This window comes from Phacochoerus africanus, chromosome 2 (genome assembly GCF_016906955.1).
Source record: "Phacochoerus africanus isolate WHEZ1 chromosome 2, ROS_Pafr_v1, whole genome shotgun sequence".
Lineage (NCBI taxonomy): Eukaryota > Metazoa > Chordata > Mammalia > Artiodactyla > Suidae > Phacochoerus > Phacochoerus africanus.
In genome coordinates, this window is record NC_062545.1 from 88,788,380 (window position 1) to 88,809,697 (window position 21,318).

Consider the following 21,318-nt stretch of genomic DNA (forward strand, 5'->3'; position numbering starts at 1 on the left):
TGAATTCACTGATACATACACAGGGCCTTTATTATGGCTAGGCAGTCCATTAGTACATTCTCTAGTATCTAGGAGCTCTTTTTGAGAAACTGAGCTGTTATATACAGAACTGCCATATGATCTAGCAATCCCACTCCAGGGCATATATCCAGACAAAACTATAATTCAAAAAGATACATGCACCCCTCTGCTCATCACAGCATGATTCACAATAGCCAAGACATGGAAACAACCTAAATGTCCATCGACAGATGAATGGATTAAGAACTTATGGTACTACTCAGCCATAAAAAAGAATGAAGTAATGTCATTTGCAGCAATGTGGGTGAAACTAGAGTTTATCATACAAAGTAAAGTAAGAAAGAGAAAGAGCCCAGTGCTGCCTGCCCAGAATTTGTCCCAAGTCTGAGGCCCAGGTCCCTTCAACTGTGTCCATCACTCTGTGCAGGAAAGCTGCCTACATTTCCACTGAGCTGCCTTACAAAGTTGCTGACATCAGCCTGGCTGCCCGGGGATGCAAGGACTTGGACTTTGCAAAGAATGAAATGCTGGGCCCGATGCAAATGCTGGAGATGTATACAGCCTTAAATCCATTGAAGATTGCCTACATTACTGGTTGTCTGCACGTGATCGTGGAGACAGATGTCTTCATTAAGACCCTCATCACCCTGGGTGATGAGGTGTGGTGGTCCAGCTGCAACATCTCCACTTAGAACTGTACCCTGAAATTGGCATTACAAAGGCTGGCATTCCAGTGTATACCTGGAATGTTGAAACAGATGAAGATTATCTCTGGCGCATTGAGTAGACACTACTTCAAAGTGTGGACCCTCAACATGATTCTGAATGATGGTGGTGATCTTACCAACATCGTCCACACTAGGTACCTACAGGTCCTGTCAGGCATCTGAGACATCTATGAAGAGACTACAATGGGAGTGCACAACCTGCAAAAGATGATGACCAACAGGATCCTGAAGGCGCTTGCCATCAACATTAATGACTGTCACCAAGAGCAAGTTTGACAACCTCTATGGCTACCTAGAGTCCTTTATACATGGCATCAAGTGGGCCATAGCTGTGATGATTGCGGGAAAGGTGGCGGTATAGCAGGCTATGGTGATGTAGGCAAGAGCAGTGCCCATGCCCGGAGGGATTTCAGGGTTTGCACCATCTTAATGAAGACTGACCCCATCAACACACTTCATGATGCCATGGAGGGCTATGAGGTGACTACCATGGATGAAGCCTGTCAAGAGGGCAACATGTTTGTCACCTTAGCTAATGGGTGTATCGACATCATCCCTGGTGGAACTTTTAACAGATGAAAGATGCCATTGTGTGTAACAGTGGACACTCTGACGTGGAGATGGATGTCAAGTGGCTGAACAAGAACACTGTGGAGAAGGTGAACATCAAGCCCTACGTGGACTGCTACTTGTTGAAGAATGGGTACCACATCATCCTGCTGGCCGAGGGCCACTGGCCTACCTGGTTTGTGTCATGATAAACCCCAGCTTCGTGATGAGAAATTCCTTTACCAAGCATATGCTGGCCAGATTGAGCTGTGGATCCACCCAGACAGGTGCCCCAGCTGGACACTTTTGGCCAAGAAACTGGAGGAAGCAGTGGCTAAAACCCACCAGGGCAAGCTGAACGTGAGGCTGACCAAGTAAACTAAGAAGTAGGCTCAGTACCTGGGCATATCCCGTGAGGGCCCCTTTAAGCCTGATCATGACCACTATTGAGAATCAGGCCTGTCATTTGCCTTCCAGCTGCTGTCCTTGCCTGGGTCCTACCTCTCTTCCCTAACAGCAAATGGCACCAACTTTGAGATTGGTCCCCTATTGACTCCCTGGGGCTGGTCACTCAGTCTTTGCCCTCTGCTGTATCCCTCATACTGTTCCAAGTGTGATAGGGGGAATTGAGAACTCCCTCTTCAAGTCCTGGCCATGATGGAGGTACTCAGTCATTATCCACAGGTAACCACAAGCTCAGGGGTTTTGGAACTGAGTGCTCATTCAGTCAATCCTTCCTTAGGCTGGAAGTCAGCAGCAGTGGTCACAAAGCCCATGCACTTTACCATCCAGGCCCTCACCTGGCCTATTGACTGTATATATACCCACGTTCTTGGTTTATGGGTTTTAATTCTTTAGCCCATGACAGATGAGAAGGAGCAATATCCAACAGTGAACTGCTGGAGGTTGAATGCTCCTGAGAGCATGGCTTAGTGCTCAGCATTCTCTTAAACCTCAGAACAATGAGGTTGGTCCCTGCTTTATGGGGGTTGGAATTAAGGAGAGCCAAGACAAGAGAAGTGACAGCCAGAGGTTGAGAGGGGCCAGAGAAACGTAGAAGCAGTGTATATATGCCACCACAATATAATTTTACAGTTCCTACCAAGGCCCTGTGTCCAAAATAGATCAATTTGGTTTATAATGTTTATAATTGGTATATAATGTTTATAAGGTTAAAGGAGAGCAAGAGGGTTTGTTAGTAAAAATATTGGAAAGAGAAAGACAAAAAAATAAGAAAGGGAAAGACAAATACCATATGATATCATTTATATGTGGAATCCAAAATATATAGCACAGATGAACCTACCTACAAAACAGAAACAGATAGACATAGAGAACAGACTTATGGTTGCCAAGGGGCAGGGGCGAAGGACTGAGATGGACTGGGAATTTGGGTTGGTAGATGCAAACTATTACATTTAGAATAGATAAGCAATGGGGTCTTACTGTACAGCACAGGGAACTATATCCAATCTCTTAGATAGACCATGATGGGAGATAATATGAGAAAAAAATGTATATAGATGCAGGACTGAGTCACTTTGCTGTATAGCAGATATTGTCACAACATTATAAATTAACTATAATAAAAATATTGCAGAGCTGTATACTCTTTTTTCATACTTCAATATAGTCTATTTGGAAAAGAATTTTGTGAGCATTTATTTTAAATCTCTCATTTAATAAATAAGAAAATTAAGGTATAGAACATTGTCTGAGGTCAAAAGATTAAGGAATTTCCTTTTAGCTATATTTAAAAGTGGCCTTCTGAAAGCAGAGCTTTTTCTAAGAACAAGCAGAATATATTCTACTCTCACTTAGGACACTGCCTCTTGTCAGTGAACTCTTCCACTGCTAAGCCCATAATGTTTATGCAGAGTAGAATCACACTCACTGATCTCCAATCCTCCCCTTCTTCTGAGGCTCAGGGAAGTCTACACACCCTGAGCAGCCAGGCAGCTAGTGGCAATAACACTTCTCTTGTCTGACATTAAGAAATCCCTGGTGACCTTGTATCTCTCTCTGTCCCTCAGGGAAGGCAACATGCTGGGAATTATTTTGCTTTTGCTTATTAATAAAAATTAATAAATGACAATTTCTCTTAGGTTACAGTCACTTTGAAATGCATTATTTAAATTTTAGCTTACTGGCACTTTTCCAGAAAATGATCACTATAAGCTAATCACACTGTTTTCAGTGTAAGTGGTAATGAGCTCACATTACCTATTGCATTCTTGATAGCAAGAAAGTACATGATAGAAGGGGACCATCAGGGACCATCATACCTCACAAGAAGGCATTATGATTCCATAAAGGCAGCTTAAATTATATAAACTGACGAAGAACTGATTGCCTGAACAGGCCCATATGAGCCTGTATTCAACTAAAGCCCTTACAGCATTGGCATCTGAGCAGATGTACTTGTTTATGGAGTTTCTCTTCTTCACTGATGGTTTCACCCATTTCTCAGTTTTCTCATTTTTCTGTTTTTTGCTCATTGGGATAATTATCAGGCATAGCATATTTCTTAAAAATTAGCCAAAGAAAGTGAAAGGAAATACTATGTATCATTCCAAGGCTTTCAGAACCACTGTGTGATTGATTTCCTTATCTTTTTTCCCTGCCTTGGTGATTTTGGAAGCATGTGTCAAGGTGGAACGTCCATCAGTCTGGGTCCCAATGAGATTAAGTAGCAGATCCTTCCTCCAACACATTAAACATGTTGCATAAGAAAGAAATAAACATTAATTGATATAAAGCACTAATATTTTGGAGTTGTTACCATAAAAAAACCTAGACTACACTGAGCAAAATGTTTCCAGATATATTTAGATATTCCAGATATCTAAATATATCTGTTCCTCAAATAAAACTACCTAATGTAACTCATTGTTGTTTTTCCTTCCCAAGTAGATTGTAGTCTCCCAGAAATAGGAACTGTGTATCTTTTACTTTGTAGTATAGTGTGTCTGTAGTGCCCACTGTAAACTTAACACTTTGTATGTAACATTAAATTATTAAAGTGAAAGGCATTTATAGCTGGGGGCTATGTTCTAGAGAATTTAAGTGATTCTAGAGATGAATACCAAAGTTGGTCATGAAAAGTAAGTGATATTAAAAGAGAAAACAGCTGCCAGTAAAAGAAAGGGATCATTCCTTGAGGGGTTTTGGAGGCTATTTTTAATTTCAGGAGAATTCCACAGGAGTAATTCAATTTCTATGGAAAAGTTTTAGCTGTACTCTAAAATGGAAATATCTAAACTAGAGCACATAAACTGGTGACAAAGACTTTTAAAATGGATACATTTAGTCAAAGTGAGATGAGATTCTATACTCACACCATCATCAGTATGTAAATAACTAAGAAACTTCATATCTAATTACATCATAGCAATAGTTGCTTTGAAGAATTCACCTGTCGATAGCTCTGGGGAAAGTGTAATTGCTTTAAATTACTTCAAAGTGTATTTAATTAAGTCTCAATGGCAACTTAAATGTTTTGCTCAAGGTAATGTTTTGTATTAAACATAGTTTCACATTTTCAGTCAGGGATATGTTTGACATTGAAAAACGGATTTAATACATATATTTATTGCGCTTCTATAGCTGGAATCTGCAAGCTCCTGAGAAATGTATAAAATGACAAGCACTGACTCTAGTACCACAGAAAAGTGTTTGTTCTAATGCAGTCCATCCAGATTATATCAGAACCTTCCAAAATAAATAAGATATGGAATGCTTCTGAAGATCAGGAAAAATGGCAGGATACTTCTAGCTAAAGTTATAAAAATATTACAGTAAAAGAGTAAAACAATTTCAGTTCAAAAAGAAATATTTGGATATTGTGTATTCAAAAATGGAGAGTCCAAGTATGTTATATTTTAGGGACTCAGAAATCAGGCAGGGAGCAGAAAGACCACAGTGTAACATGTGCAATAATGGAAGTGAGTGTTGGGTACTATAAACACAGAGATGTGGAAGCAAACAGAGGTGGTTACAAGGTAGGGTAGGGAGAAGAGGATGGACAGAGAAAACAACAAATCCTTGCCCAATAATTTAATGCCCAACTCTTAGATTCTTATTGTAGTCATAGCTAAAATCAATAATCTCAACACTGTGGAGTTCCCATCATGGCACAGCAGAAACAAAACCGTCTAGGAACTATGAGATTGCGGGTTCAATCCCTGGCCTCACTCAGTGGGTTAAGGATCTGGCATTGCCATAAGCTGTGGTGTAGGTCTCAGATGTGGCTCAGATCTTGCATTGCTGTGGCTGTGGTGTAGACTGGCGGCTACAGTTCCGATTAGACCCCTAGCCTGGGAACCTCCATATGCAGCAGGTACAGCCCTAAAAAGAGAAAATAAAATAAAATAAAATAAAATAAAATAAAATAAAATAAAATAAAATAAAATAAAATAAAATAAAATAATCTCAACACTGTGAAATCAAGCCAATAAAAAACAAAAAAAAATATTGTTTTCTATCAATGATGATATAATCTTGGAGATGCCTAACATCAAAATGGGGTCATCAAATGAAAGAGTTATTATAAGTCTCTATTTTTTTGGGGGGGGGATGGAATGAATGCCTTATTTTGAAAAAAAAATATGCATCATATTGCATATTTTCCTATAAGAAGAGACATAAATAAGATATGCAGTAAAAACTTGAGGATATTTGAAGAAAAAAAAATGGGGCTAGAATTTGTTTTACTCAAGGAAACACAAAATGTTTCTATAGTCCATTAGGATAGAGAAATTAACTGTTTATCAATCACAGCAATTTTAATGCTATATTTCAAATGCTAAGTAAAAATAAACAACAAAATGTGAGCAGAAGATGAGAATAGTATGTTGCAGCTTAAGATATTGTCTCCGCATCCTACTCTTACATATGTATATGTACATTTTAACAACTCCATGGCCCTCAAGGATCAAGACACACTTTCTGTTATGCCAACATTCATTATTTCATCTCATCCTTTATGCTTACTTTATCCTTTAAACATTTTAAAATTTCCCTTATTTTTTCTTATGCAACATGTTTAATGTGTTGGAAGCAGGCTCTGCTACATAGTCTCATTGGGACACAGACTAATGGAAATTCCACCTTGGCTTATGCTTCCAATATTGCCAAGACAGAAAAAACTACAATGTCATACCAGTCAGAATGGCCATCACCAAAAATTCTGCGAACAATAAATACTGGAGAGGGTATGGAGAAAAGGTAACCCTCCTTCACTGTTGGTGAGAATGTAAGCTGTGTATACCACTATGGAGAATAGTATGGAGGTTCCTTAAAAACCTAAATATAGAATGACTATATGATCTATAAATCCCACTCCTATGCATATATCTGGAGAAAACTATATTTCAAAAAAAGATGTGTGCACCCCAATGTTCATTTCAGCACTATTTACAATAGCCAAGATATGGAAACAACTTAAATGTTCATCAACAGAAGAATAAATCAAGATTTGGTAACTACATACAGTGCACTATTACTCAGACATAAAAAAGGGAGTGAATAATGCCATTTTCAGCAACATGGAGGTGCCTAAAAATTATCATCCTAAGTGAAGTAAGTTAAACAAAGAAAGAAAACTAAATAAGATTACAACTATGTGGAATCTAATAAAAATCATGCAAAAGAACTTAACAAAACAGAAACAGACTCAAAGATTTCAAAACCAAACCTATGGTTACCTAAGGGCCAACACTGGGAAGGAGGGATGAAGTAGGATGATGGGATTAACATTTACACACTACTATTTATAAAATAGAAAAGTAACCAGGACCTCCTATATGGCACAGGGAATTCTACTCAGTATTTTGTAATAACCTATATGGGAAAAGAATGGATATATGTTTATGTATAACTGATTGCACAATTGAAAATAATGCAACAATGGAAGTCAACTGTACTCCAATAAAATCTAAAAAAAAAAAAAAACAAAGAAAAACTATTGATCTTCACTTTGATGATATATCCTGGAAATAGGTCTTTGAAAAGTAAACATGTTATAATTCTGGCCCTCCTTTCAGTATCGCATTGGACCTGTATTCAAGGTTTATTTCAAACTCTGATGTGCAAATGAATCCCTTGGATCCTGTGTGATCACAGAGAGAGCAGGAGTGGGATTTGTGGCATGAGCTTCCCTACCATTGAGCAAGTTGAGAACTGTATGGTTTCTTCATTCTGCCTGCATCTAGCTCCTCTCTTAGATTGACCAGACTGCTCTGCACCTGATACAAAACCTGCGGCTTTTGTATCACTGTCATATTCTTAACTCAGGGCTCTGAAAATGGTTTTTGTCAGATAAAGTGCTTGCCTAGTGACATGAGAAATATCCTAGAAGACTGAAATGCTTTTTCTCATACTATCTTCCATTATGTTCTATCCCAAGAGACTGGATATAGTTCCCTGTGCTATACAGTAGGACCTCATTGCTTATCCATTCTGAATGTAATAGTTTGTATCTACTAACCCCAAACTCCCAGTCCATCCTACCTGCCCGCCTTGGCAACCACAAGTCTGTTCTCTATGTCTGTGAGTCTGTGTCTGTTCCGTAGATAGGTTCATCTATGCCATATGTTAGATTCCACATATAAATCTACTGACTTACTTCACTTAGTATGAGAATCTCTAGTTGTACAATATTGTGTTCATTTCAGGTATACAGCATTGTTATTAATTTTTTGCAGATTTTATTCCATTATGGGTTATTAAAAAATTGTGTAAAATTCCCTGTTCTATACAGTAAATATGTGTTGCTTATCTATTTCAAGTATAGCAGTTTTTATTTGTTAATCACATACTCCTAAATTTTCCCTCTACTGACCCAATTTTGTTAACCATAAGTTAATTTTCTGAGTCTGTTTATATTGTGTGTATACATTTGTATGTATTGCTTTTTAGATTCCATATATGAGTGATATAGTATTTCTTTTTCTGTTTGACTTATTTCACTAAACATAATATTCTCTAGGTCCATCTACATTGCTACAAATGTCAATAGTTCATTCTTTTTTATGACTAATATACAATTATATGTACACATATACCACATCTTCTTATGCCAATCCTCCATTGATGGGCTCTTGAGTTACTTCCACATTTTGGCCATTGTAAATAGTGCTGCTATGAACATTGAGGTGCATGTATCTTTTCAAATTAGTCTTTTTGATCTTTCCAAGAATGGAATTGCTGAATCATATGGTAGTTCTATTTTAAAGAACTACCACGACTACCACTACTACTTTAAAAATTTTAAAGAAACCACCAGACTCTTTTCCATAGTGGCTGTACCAGTTTTTGTTTTTGTTTTTGTTTTCTTTTTAGAGCTGCACCTGTGGCATATGGAGGTTCTCAGGATAGGGTCTAATGAGAGCTACAGCTGCCAGCCTATGCCACAGCCACAGCAACACCAGATCTGAACCATGTCCGTGATCTACACCAGAGCTCACGGCAACGCTGGATCCTTAACCCTCTGAGCAAGTCCAAGATCCAACACACAACCTCATGGTTCCTATTCGGATTCATTTCCACTGTGCCACAACAGGAAGCCTAGTGGCTAGTGGCTGTACTGATTTACATTCCAACCAAACAATGTAGGAAGTTTTCTTTTTCTCCGCATCCTCTCTAGTATTTATTATTTCCAGATATATGTTTTTTTCCTTTTATTTAGAGATGCATCTGAAGCATATAGAAGTTCCTAGGCAAGGGGTCGAAAGGAGCTATATCTGCTGGCCTATACCACAGCCATAGCAATGCCAGATCTGAGCTGCATCTGCGACCTACACTATAGTTCATAGCAGTGCCAGGTCCTTAACCCACTGAACAAGGCCAGGGATTGAATCTGCATCCTCATGTATACTAGTCAGATTCATTTTACACTGAGTAACCATGAAAACTCCCCAAGATTTTTTTTTTTTTTTACATTGGTCATTCTGAGCAGCATGAGGTGATACCACATTGTGGTTTTGATCTGTGTTTCTCTTATAATTAGTGATGCAAACATCATTTCACTGGCATGTTGGCCATCAGTATATCTTACTTGTAAAAAATATCTGTTTAGGTCTTATGCCCATTTTTAAATTTTTTTTGATATTGAACTGTATGACCTATTTGTATATTTTGGATATTAACCCCTTGCTGGACACATAATTTGCAAATTAGTATTGTTTGGGGCCTCTGTGCTCCCTGTACTTCAACATCTGTTTCCTCATTTAGGTTTGAGGAAGTGTCAGCCATAATTTATTCAAACATATTTTAAATTCCCTTCTCTCTCTCTTCTGGAATGCCTGTAATGAGTAGGTTGGCACACTTTATATCATCCAATAGAATTCCTGTGTTGCTTTCATTTTTAAATTTGTTTTTCTATCTGCTATTTTCATTTATTAATTACTATTATTCTATCTTCCAGAGCACTTATTTGTTCTGTGTAATTTGGTCAGCTATTCATTATTTCTAGACTGTTTTTTTTATCTCAGAAATTGAATTATTTACTTTTGATCAGTTCATTTTTATAGTTTCTACTTCCTTGTTGCAGTGATCTGCATTTGTAACCTTTATTAATTCAATGAGTTTTGTTTTTTGTTTTTTAAATTGATTGTTTGTTTGTTTTTTTGCCACATCCATGGTATGTGGAAATTACTGAACCAGGGCTTGAACAGCCAGGGATCACCACAGCAGTGATCAAGCCATGGCAGTGACCAAGCAGGATCCTTAACCAACTGAGCCACCAGGGAACTCCTTCAGTGAGAATTTTTATTACCACCCCTTTAAACTCATGGTCTGATAGACTAGTAATCTCTGTTTCATTATTTGTTCTTTCAGATTTCTCTCACTCTTCTAATTGAGAGTGATTCATCTGCCTTTTCATTTTATTAAACCCTCTCTGTCCCTATGAATTCAGGAGAAAGAGTTATCTTCTGTGGTCTTAAAGGGGTGTTTTTATGTAGATGTAGCCTCATGTAGACTGTGTGACCAGTGTCTTTGCTGCAAGGGCTGGTTTGACATAGGCAGGCTTCTCTAGGACTTGTCTGTCCCAGATCCTGCACCAAGCTGTGGTGGGGAGTGGGGTGGGGCCCAAGAGGTTGCTCGGCTGGGAAATAAGCTGCTGCAGGCAGGTCACTCTGCTGAGGAAGCATCAGCAATGGACTCCTTCACCACGTGTGGACCACACACAGGACGCTTCACTTCTGATACTTTTGGTCAACACATATAGCCCAAAACCAAGCAATTTTCTGCAACACCAGAGGGTGTCCTACAGTTCAATTCTGACACTAACAAAGTCAGTTCAGAGTTTAAGAGCTTGGTCTCATAGGACTTGCCCCTACTTCAGAGCCAATTGCAGGTAGTGGATGCCCAGGTTACCTAAAGCTTCTGTACAACTTGGCTACAAAACAGATGTTCTTATGACCACCCTCCTTGAATTTCATCATTTGCTGAAAGAGCTCACAGGATTCAGGGAAACACTTATGTTTACAAGTTTCTTAAATAAATAAGAGATATGATAAAGGGTATAGGTGGACAGTCAGGTGATGAAGTACATAGGGCAAGGTCTGGAAGGGTCCTGAATGCAGGAGCTTCTGTTGGGTGGTAACACTCTCCCAAAATGTGGATATCTTCACCCCTCTGGAAGCTCTCTGAACTCCGTGTTATTTGGATTTTTATGGAGGTGTTAACGCAATCTCCCAGCCCTCTCCCCTTCCTGGAGGACAGAGGGTGCCTGAAGGTGCCAAGGTTTCAATAAAGATTTCAATCATAATCAGTTTCTAGTGACCAGCCCCCATCCAGGAACCCACCAAGAGTGACCCCTATTCTAACAAAAGACCTTCCAATCATCCAGGAAATTCCCAGGGATTTAAGAGTTTGGTGCCAGGTAATCCTATCACTCAGGAAATTACAAAGTTCTTAGGAGTTCAGTGTTAAGAATTGGAGCCAAAGACTAAATATTAGAACAAAATATTTACTCTAGCACCCATATTTACAAGGATTGTAGGAGCTCTGTACTAGGAACCAGGGGCATATATGTACATATTTATATATGATAAGAAATGCATATTTAAATAAGTACAAATATAATGATACTTATATATTTCTTATTACTTCATACTGTGATGCTACAAATCTTCAATATCCAAATGAAAGAGAATACTTCAAGAAAATTCACATTAAAATCACTGTTAAAGACCAAAACATTTAAACTTTAAGGACATTTTGATATCAATGAAATTGTGATATTGGGATTTGATGTAAGTTTCACTGTTTTTAAACATAGGGAAAACTCACACTAGAACTTAGTTTCTTTTGTCACCTACTAAACTAGGAAAATTAATACAGCAGGCTGTTATTGCTGTTGTAACAAAGTTCACCTTATTTAAATTTAATAAATTCATGAGAAATTGTCCATGTGGAATTTATTTCATTCATCATCTTTTGATCTATTCCAAAGCCTACAAAGAGGACAACAATGAATATATATATATATTTTTTGTCATGGCATTGGTTTCCTTTAACCATTCAAGAGGATAGAGCATGACAGTACAGGTTTATCTCTTATTGCCTGAAACCACAATAAACTCTACAGACATGTTCTAGGGTTCAAAGCTTTCTATAAAATTACTGACCTTATGCTTATAATTAGCATTTCTATTACTAGATAGAATTTCTCCACTTCAGAGATGCCATTGTAGTGTTCAATATGTTTCCAAAGAGAATTTAGAAAACTTCTCAAGATCTGAAAAATTCTTCAGATTTTCCACCTTTAGGATAACATGATGTTTTTGAGTAACTTTAGTTTATAAATTTAACTCTCAAATTGAGTTAGCAGCTAGTTCATTGGCCCTGAGTTATGGGTTACATTTTTTTTACTTGAAGTCTGAAAGAATTATGTGCATCCTCAGAAAGTCAGTGACCCGAGAATAAGAATCCTTGAGAGTGCAGCCTTATGTTCACAATAATATCCATCATACATTCATTAGAAATTCTTCTCCTCTACAAGCAGTGATGTATGTGATCACATCAAACAAAAGGTTCTCCTGGGAATGACATTTCAGTATATTTTTACTTCACTCTCATCAGACTAACCCTTACAGCCAGCATAGACTATTAAAAGGACTTATTACTTATGAATACTTTTTATCTTTTCCTGTTATAAGAATTATACATACATACAATAAAAAGGGGGGTGGATAACATCAACAGTGTCAAAAATTACCTGTGGCCCCACACAATAGAAATACCTACTATAGATTTTTAAAAATATTCTTCTAATCTTTTCCTATGAATAATTATTTAGGTCCAAGAGCCATAACCACTTTCTGTTTAAGATGTTGCATTCTTTATTTAGTAAATTGCTGTTTTGTCCTTAAAGTTTTCTATAGATTCTTGAACATTATCTTTTAGTTTTTGCCTGACATCTGGGAAGGAGAGTGATGCAGAAAAACAGAAAAACAGATACGTAGAATGTGAGACAGTCTCATTAAGGAGAATCAAAAGGAAAGGCTAACAGAAAGAGTAAACCAAAAGCTTCCAACTCCTGGAGATGTCTCTCTTTATTCTTGTCAGCGTGCAAATATATCATTCCTCCACACTCTATCAAAATATAAAAGAAATAAACAAAAATTTCTGTGGTTGCAGCAAACCCACACTAAAATTTCTTTCAGTTACCCCCATCTCTTTATATTCAGGCCCCTTGTTTAATGTGGCTAGGACCTGACACTTCTTTCTAACCAAAAGAATGTGGTAAAAGTTAAGAAATGTCCCTTTGTCATTACACAGTTTGAAGTCATTAACAACTGCCTTTCAAAGAGCCCTGCCCCTTGCTGGTTTTAAGGAAGTAAGTGGCTATGTTGGGAAGATGCACATGGCAAGAAACTGAGGGAGGCTTCTTGTTAAGAGACAGAAAGCAACTGAAGCTCTCAATCCACCAGTCTGCAAGGAATTGAACCACCACCAACCACCAACCACGTGGGCTTTGAAGTAAATCCTTCCCCAGTTAAAACTTCACATGAGAACCCAGCCCTGGATGATTTCATGATTGCAACATTTTGGAGGACATAGTTAAATTGGGTCTGGGATCCTAACCTGCAGAAAATGTGAGCTTATACATGTGTGTTGTTTTTAACTGTTAGATGTGTAGTAATATTGTTACATATGTATGTAATGTGGTATTATCAACTGTGTTTCAGACACATGCTAAAGAATAGAAGGAAATAAATATGATGTGTAATTTAAGGGTCCTCACACTTACTTTGTATGAAATAATAAAGTTTAGTGCAAAGTTCTGGTGAGAAAAAAAAAAGAAAATATGGAGTGTTTTGCCTGTGTTTTCAGGATATCTTCAAAGAAATGGATCTTAAAAAAACAAGTAAGAGTAAAATGGACAGAGAAACATGAGAAAAACTTTTGGTTATCTGTCAAATGAAAATAGACTGACACAGGTCAATTTATCCCATAGATCAAAGAGAAACACCCATCAATATGTAATCTGACCCTTGTGAATGGACATTTGTGGTAGCAGGGAATAGGAAATCATATCATGTGATAAAAAGTAACATTTCCTAAAATCAACATTCCTTACATTTTTCATCATTTTCCTGTATTTTTTAGCCTGCTTTATTCATATCTCCCAACACCAAACACTCATGTGTGAGTACACAAACATATACACACAAATATATAAATAAACACACATACATACATACACACACACACACACACACACACACACACACACACACACAAGGGTATTCCTCCTAACTCTACTTTCTGAATGTGCATGAAAACACAAAGCATCAGTTTTCCAGGAGGCTGTTTTGGTGCCTGGGATAGGTGGACTATGTGACAATTGGGAATCCTGGTAGGAGATAGTGTAGGACGAGACTGTTTTGTGCTCCTGTTCTAGAAATTTTAACTCAATCTATAGAAATTGGAGGTCCAAGCTTTGATAACAAAACAATATATTTTCTAATTTTACCAATATGTTTTTAGATTTATGTCTTTCTATTTGCAACAACTGCATTAGGAAATGTAGAAGCCTATATTGGATTGACAATAAGAGAATAATTATCTTAGCTTCTGTTGAAAGCTTTCGATTAAACCTCTCAAATGGTAATGGAGTAACAGCATTTATTTTTTTCATTTTTTTTAATGATTTTTATTTTTTCCATTAGATTTGGTTTACAGTGTTCTGTCAGTTTTCTACTGTATAGCAAAGTGACCCAGTCACTCTCTCTCTCAAACACAAATACGCATATATATGTTCTTTTTCTCACATTATCCTCCATCATGCTCCATCACAAGTAACAAGATATAGTTCCCACCAGAACTCATTGCCACATTCATTCCAAATGCAATAATTTGCATCTATTAACCCCAGACTTCAAGACCATCCAATCCCTGCCCCTCCCCCTTGGCAACCACAAGTCTATACTCCAAGTCCATAAAGTTTCTTTTCTGTGGAAAAGTTCATATGTGCCATATATTAAATTCCAGATATAAGTGCTATCACATGGTATGTGTCTTTCTCTCTCTGACTTACTTCATTTAGTGTGAGAGTCTCTAGTTCCATCCATGTTGCCACAAATGGCATTATTATGTTCTTTTTATATCTGAGTAGTATTCCATTATGTATATATGCCACATCTTTTTTTTTAAATCTTGATAGCTTCATTTTTCTTTCTTTTTTTATATAATAATTTTTATTTTTTCCCATTATACCTGGTTTACAGTGTTCTGTCAATTTTCTACTGTACAGCATGATGACCCAGTTACACATACATGTATACATTCTTTTTTTCTCACATTATTATGCCCCATCAAAAGTGACTAGACATAGTTCCCAGTACTACACAGCAGGATCTCATTCCTAATCCATTCCAAAGGCAATAGTCTGCATCTATTATCCCTAAGCTCCCAATCCATCCCACTCTGTCCTCCTCCCCCTTAGCAACCACAAATCTATTCTCCAAGTCCATGATTTTCCTTTTCTGTGGACAGTTTCATTTGTGTTGTATATTAGATTCCAGGTATGTGGTATCATATGGTATTTGTATTTCTCATTCTGATTTACTTCACTTAGTATGAGAGTCTCTAGTTCCATCCATGTTGTTGCAAATGGATTATTTTGGTCCTTTTTATGGCTAAGTAATATTCCACTGTGTATACATACCACATCCTCCTAATCCAATTGTCTATTGATGGACATTTGGGTTGTTTTCATGTCTTGCCTATTGTGAGTAGTGCTGCAATGAATATGCAGGTGCATGTGTCTTTTTAAAGGAAAGTTTTGTCTGGATATATGCTCAAGAGTGGGACTGCTAGGTCATATGGTAGTTCTATGTGTAGATTTCTCAGGTACCTCCATACTGTTCTCCATAGTGGTTGTACCAATTTACATTCCCACCAACAGTGCAGGAGCGTTCCCTTTTCTCCACATCCTCTCCAGCATTTGTGATTTGTGGACTTACAAATAATTGCCATTCTGACTGGTGTGAAGTGGTATCTAATAGTAGTTTTGATTTGTTTTTCTCTAATAATCAGTGATGTTGAGCATTTTTTCATGTGCTTGTTGGCATCTATGTATCTTCCTTGGAGAAATGTCTACTAAGGTTATTTGCCGCCCATTTTTTCCATTGGGTTGTTGGCTTTTTTGCTCTTGAGTTGTAGAAGTTGTTTGTATGTTTTAGAGATTAAGCCCTTGTCAGTTGCATCATGAAACTATTTTCTCCCATTCTGTAACCTGTCTCTTTGTTTTCTTTTTGGTTTCCTTTGCTGTGCAAAAGCTTGTCAGTTTGATTAGGTCCCATTGGCTTATTTTTGCTCTTATTTCTGTTGCTTTGTGAGACCGACCTGAGAAAACATTTGTGGGGTTGATGACAGAGAATGTTTTGCCTCTGTTCTCTATCTGGAGTTTGATGGTGTCTTATATGTAAGTCTTTCAGCTATTTTGAGTTTATTTTTGTGCATGGTGTGAGGGTGTGTTCTAGTTCCATTGATTTTCCTGCTGCTGTCCAGGTTTCCCAGCAATACTTGCTGAAAAGACTGTCTTTTTCCCATTTGATGTTCTTGCCTCCTTTGTCAAAGATTAATTGACCAAAGGTGCCTGGGTTTATTTTTGGGTTCTCTATTCTGTTCCATTGGTCTGTCTGCCTGTTTTGATACCAGTACCACACTGTCTTGATGACTGTGGCTTTGTAATAGTGCCTGAAGTCTGGGAGAGTTATGCCTCCTGCTTGGTTTTTGTTCCTCAGGATTGCTTTGGCAATTCTGGGACGTTCGTGGTTCCATATAAATGTTTGAATTGTTTGTTCTAGTTCTGTGAAAAATGTCATGGGTAATTTGAATGGGATTGCATTGAATTGTTGATCTGTTCAATTACATTTTCTTTGTTCTTTTTTCTAATTCATTTAGGAAGTGGGTTATGTTGTCAATTTGAGATTTTTCTTCTTTTTTGAGGAACACCTGTATTGTTATGAATTTCCCTCTGAGCACTGCTTTTGTGGCATCCTATAGATTTTGAGTGAATGTGTCTTTGTAATCATTTGTCTTCAGTATTTTTTAATTTCCTTCTTGATTTCCTCTTTGACCCATTGGTTTTTCAGTAGCATGATGTTTAGTCTCCATGTACTAAGTTTTTTCTAATTTCTTTTCCTGTGGTTGATTTCTAGTTTCATGCCATTGTGGTCAGAGAAGATACTTGAAATAATTTCTATACTCTTAAATTTGTTGAGGTTAGCTTTGTGCCCCAGTATGTGATCACTTCTTGAGAATGTTCCATGTGCACTTGAGAAGAATGTGTATTCTGATTTTTTTTGGATGTAATGTCCTGAAATTGTGGATGAAGTCTAACTTTTCTATTGCATCCTTTAGGATCTCTGTTGCCTTATTGATTTTCATCTAGAGGATCTTTCCATTGATGTTAGTGGGGTGTTAAAGTCTCCTACTATGATTTTATTCCCATAAATTTCTCCTTTTATGTTGGTTAGTATTCACTGTAGGTATCTGAGTGGTCCTATATTAGGAACATATATATTGATGATTGTAATATCCTTTTCTTTAATGGATCCTTTAACCATTAAATAGTGTCCTTCTTTGTCTTTCTTTATGGCCTTTGTTTTAAAGTCTATTTTGTCTGATATGAGTATTGTAACTTCTGCTCTCCTGTCTTGTCCATTGGCATGAAAGATCTTTTCCCATGTTCTAACTTTCAATCTATATGTGTCCTTTGCCCTGAGGTGAGTTTCTTGTAGACAGCAGATTGAAGGTTTTCACTTTTTTATGCAATCTGCCACTCTGTGTCTTTTGATTGGAGTATTCAGTCCATAGACATTTAATGTGATTATTGATACATATGTATTATTGCCATTTTAAACTTCATTTTCCAGTTGATTCTATGTTTCTCTTTTCTTCTTTTCTTTTTTTGGTTGGATGGTTTCCATTCATTTTATGCTCAAATACTTTTCTTTACAGTTTTTGTGAGCGTAATGTTCAGTTTTGATTTGTGCTTGCCCTGTTTTTTAAGTATGTTAACCCCATCCTATATCTGCTTGCTTTAGCCTGTTAATCACATAGGCTCAAACACATCATTAAAATAAGAAAAGAATCTATATTTTCTTACTTTTCTTCCCCACATTTTATGATTTTGATGTCTTTTTTTTTAACGTTTTCATGTTTAGAACTGTATGCTGGCATATTTACGTGATTGCTTTCCAATTGTGGTTTCCTCCATCCTAATTCTTCTACTTTTTTTTTTAATTTAGAGAAGCCATTTAGTATTTCTTTTAGAATGGGTTTAGTATTGCTGTACTCTTTTAGCTTTTGTTTGTTGGAGAAATTTTTTATTTCCCCTTCTATTTAAAATGATATTCTTCCTGGGTAGAGTAGTCTAGCCTGCAGATTTTTTTTTTCCTTTCAGCACTTTAAATATATCTTGTCCCTCCCTTCTGGTCTGTAGTATTTCTGTAGCGATATCAGCTAATAGCCTTATGGGGATTCCCTTATAATTAACGCTTTGCTTTTCTCTTGCTGCCTTTAGAATCCACTCTTTATCTTGAACTTTTGCCATTTTTATTATAATATGTCTTTGTATGGGCCAGTTTGGGTTCAACTTGTTTGGGGCCCTCTGCGCCTCTTGAATCTTGATATCAGTATCCTTTAGGTTTGGAAAGTTTTCAGCCATAATTTCTTCAAATATATTTTCAATCCCCTCTTCTTTTTCTTCCCCTTCTGAAATTCCTATTATGCATAGATTGGCCTGCTTTATATTACCCCATAGATCTCTTATATTGCTTTTATGTTTTTTTCATTTGGTTTTCTGTCTGCTTTCCTTTTTGGCTGATTTACATTATTCTATCTTCCACGTCATTAATTTGATCCTCTGCATTGTTCATTATGCTCGTTATTGCTTTTAACTCAGTTTGCATCTCTGCAAATGAATCTTCTAGTTTTTCTTGGCTCCTCCTTATATTTTCTAGTTCCTTTCTGAGGGACTCAGTTTACTGTTCATATCCTCTCTTAATTCCTTCAATATTTTCAATAACTCCCATTTGAACCCAATGCCTGTGTGACTGCAGAGGTCTGTTTCATTTTGATTGCTTTAGGTGAATTCTCCTGTTGCTTTATTTAACTTGGAATGGTTTCTGAGCTTCACCTTGCTTATGTTTTTCTGTGAGCTTGGGGAAGCCAAACTGTAGTCTTGTAAGACTACTTCTATGCAAGAGCACCCCTCTGTATTTTTTTGGGGGGTTACTATTTATTTTTGTTGTGGAGTTTGAATACTTGCTGTCTCTTCCTTTGGTGTGAGCAGGCTGTTTTCCCCAGAATGCTCAGTGTTTTTTCAGGGAGAAGGAGGCAATAGATAGAGCCAGCAGTCAGTGTCTGGTCACTGGCCTCTCAACAGCAGCAAGGACCTGCAGGAAGACGGCCCAGGCTAATCCTAGTTGCAGGGCCCTGTGAAGTGGTAATGAGCTCTAGGCATATTTACAAGGTGATCAGATCATTTGGCAGTAGCACCAGCAAGGAGCATGAGTTTCTAAGGGAATGAGAGCAACACCAGCTTGTGATGGATTGCATTGCCCTCCTCTGAGGTGATTGGAACTGCAGGTGGTGCCTGTTCAAGACCATAGTGGTAGCAGGCCACAACTGCTTATGGAGTCAGTGATAACTGTGGTAGTTTTCCCCCACCACCTATAGAACTTATATGAAGCAACCTGTCTCATTTATCCCACACAGAAGGTGCGGTACAGGCTGCTCCTAGTTGCAGGATCCTGGGAAGTGACAGAGGTCAGGCATGTGGGTACTGCCTGGAGCATTTGGCAGTGACAGCAGAAGGGCGAGTGTGTTCACAGGGGTTCAAGAGCACCAACAAGTGGTATTCAGTCAAAATTCCCTCCTCTGTGGTGTCCTTGAGTTGAGTGGAGCTGCAAGTGGTGTCTGTTCATGGACCCCAAATTGTGGGGAGCCACTCCTACCTTTGGAGCCAGAGATAACTGCAGTGGTTTGCCACCACCTCCTGTAGACCATGCAAGAAGCACCTTGTCCTGCTTAGCCCCCACACTAAGTGCTGTACAAGCTGCTCATAATTGCAAGTTCCTGGGAAGAGACAGTGATTAAGCATCTGCGCACTGCCCATAGCATTTGGCAATGGCAGCGGCAGGGCGGGTGTGCTCCCAGGTGACTGAGAGCAACAACAGGTTGTGTTCTGTCACAATGTCCTTCTCTGCGGTGCCCTCTGAGGTTTCCAGGGCTACAAGCGATTTTTGTTCAGGTATCCCCAGTGGTGGTGGGCCACACCCACCTCTGGAATCAGAGATAACTGTAGTGGTTTGCCCCAGACACTTGCAGACCATGCAAAAAGCACCCTGTTACACTTAGCCCATGCAGGAGGTGCTCTACCACCTGCTCCTAATTGTAGGGTCTTGAGAAGGGACAGTGACCAAGTGTCTGGGCACCACCCAGAGTATTTGGTGGCGGTAGCTGCAGGGCGGGTGTGTTCCCAGGAGAATTAGAGCAACAGCATATGGTGCTTGGTTGCAGTGCCCTTTTTTTTCTTTTTTTTGCCAGTCCAAGGTGACTGGGGTTGCTGGTGGAGCCCACTCATAGGCCCCCACTGGTGGCAAGCCATGCCTCCCTCTGGCTTCTGAGATGACCACTTCAGTCTGCCCCTGCCACCTATAGATTGTGGAAGAGGCACCATGCTGCACTTAGCCCCCTGATGCCCTTAGCCCACACAAGAGGTGCCTGGCCACTGGTAGCATGCACAAGAAATACCCAGTCTCCCCTAAACAAGTGAGAGACTTCTCACCACCCATAGCCTGCACCAGAGCCACCTCGCCCTCTGAGATCCCACAGGCATGCACATGCTCTGGTGCAGAAAGTTTCCTGTGGTGGTCTTTGTCACCTCTCACCCTCCCCAACAATGGCTCCTTGCCTCTCCTTAGACCCAGACCTTCTCCTGGGTTCCCTCTGCTGTGGTGTTGCCCTCACCAGCCCATGGCATACTGCTCACCTTCCCATGGTGCACTGTTCCTTAGCCCCTCTGGCTGTCTCTACACTTCCAACCCATCCTCTCCCCAGGACTGACCTCCAGAGCCTAAGTTTCAGTGCCCAGGCCTCACCTGAACATCTCAAGCTGTGGTGTCCTGGCCAGTGGTTCAGATGATCTGTTTAGCTCTCACTCTGCTTTGCTGTTCTCAGTCCAGCTGCTGCATTTTCTTGGTGACTTTGAGGTACCTCTGGACCTGTTGGCTGATCTTTCCAACAGTTAGGTGGTTTCCCAGGATGTGAGGTCCTTTTCTCCTTCACAGCTCCCTCTCAGGAATGCTAGTCCCATCATGATTCCTTCTCTCTATCTCTCTTTTTTATCTATTATTCCACCCAGTTATGTCAAGAGTTTCTTGCCCTTCTTGGAGGTTTAAGTTCTTTTTCCAGGATTCATTTGATGTTCTGTGCGAGTCGTTTTACATGTAGATGTGGTTTTTTGATGTGTTTCTGGGAGGTGAGCGTGACCTCT

At 38.7% G+C, this 21,318-nt stretch overlaps 1 pseudogene; it reads left to right on the forward strand.

The window, feature by feature from the left end:
- The first annotated feature begins 467 nt into the window (after nt 1–467).
- LOC125121055 (adenosylhomocysteinase-like) lies at nt 468–1,748 on the forward strand (annotated as a pseudogene).
- The last annotated feature ends 19,570 nt before the right edge of the window (nt 1,749–21,318 follow it).